Source organism: Prosopis cineraria, unplaced genomic scaffold, assembly GCF_029017545.1.
Source record: "Prosopis cineraria cultivar Desert tree isolate PC_DT_omini unplaced genomic scaffold, ASM2901754v1 PC413, whole genome shotgun sequence".
Taxonomy (NCBI): Eukaryota; Viridiplantae; Streptophyta; class Magnoliopsida; order Fabales; family Fabaceae; genus Prosopis; species Prosopis cineraria.
Genome location: NW_026555738.1, coordinates 9,025 through 10,528, shown reverse-complemented (window position 1 = coordinate 10,528; position 1,504 = coordinate 9,025).

The following is a 1,504-nucleotide window of genomic DNA, read 5'->3' as shown; positions in this document are numbered from 1 at the left end:
ATCAATTGTGTCTTGGGCAAGCAAGAAAAAAAATACTGTCTCGTTATCATCAACTGAATCAGAATATATAGCTTCTGGATTGTTTTATTTTCAAATCTTATAGATAAAGCAATAATTTGAAGACTTCGGAATCAAGCTCAAGAATATTCCAATCAAATGTGACAATGCCAATACAATATGCTTGACTAAAAATCTGATTCATCATTCTCAAACTAAGCATATTGACATTCATCATCACTTCATTAGAGATTATGTTCCAAAGAAAGATGTCATAGTATAATTCATCCTTACTGAACTACAACTTGCTAATATCTTCACAAAACCTCTGGGAGAAAAATAGTTTGTATTCATAAGAAGAGAGTTGGGTCTATTAAATCCCAATGAATTGTAAGCAATTCCTTCTTCTTACTCATTCTTTTTAATCTATTTAATTATGTATTCTAGCTTAGGCATTGGAGTGGCTATTTGAAAGTGCAGGTCTTTGTCTATAAACATATATAACACTAGTTTTATAACTTTAACACCAGTACTAATGGTTATTCTAAGATATTACGGAAAGCTAACTTTGATAGGAACACCAATGCTGTATTGTTCAACACCAATGCTATAAAAGCCACTTTAATGTTATTAACTTTGCCAAGAGATGAGTATGACACCTCAAAATGACTTAGCGTGGATAAGATCAAATTGATTTACAACTTTAAATAAGGTAACCGTTGAACTTTAATTTTTTGAGTTTAACATCGGTGCTATGGTAAGCAACACCGGTGCTATATCTATTTATATATGTGTGTGAATGTGTTTTCTCACTCAGTTCATTCTTTTGCCCTAAAACCACCAGTGCATTCCTTTATCAAATTTACACCATTTTCTCCATCCAAATCTTTGATATACACTGACCAATCCATGATAAAGTCTACTTGAACAAAAAAACTAAAGAGGCTCTGAAAGCTCGAGGACTCTCTGTGTCTGATTTCTTCCAAGCTAGAGACATTGTGGTTAAGCGAGCTAGGTCTAGACGAGAAAATCCAAGTCTCAATAGCTACAATGAAGTGATGAATAAAGCAAAACAAGAACATTCTACATTCATTTTGAGTATCAAATTTCACCTAGCTTTCATGAATCTTTTATTGATAGAGAGCTTAATTGATTATATACCTACTCTAAAAGAGAGTTTAAAAGTAGTAGTAGTTCATTCTTGAATTTACTTTGTTTATCCCTGTTTACATCTTCAAAATAGAGGAACTTAAGCTCAAGGAGCTTAAGGAGATTTATTATTACCTTTCTAAGGGGGAGAGTTTTAGACTTATTAAGAAATCTGTTTATGTGCTGTGGCAACCAAGAGCCCGAATTAATCTTGGTAATATAGTTGAAAATCTTAAGAGGTTCTTGAGGATTGGATGTAGACTCAACTGGAAGGATTCAAACCTGGATAAATCATCCGTTCAAGCTCTATTCTTTCAAATCTCGTGATTGGTGATTTCATTCCTTCATCTCACTTATT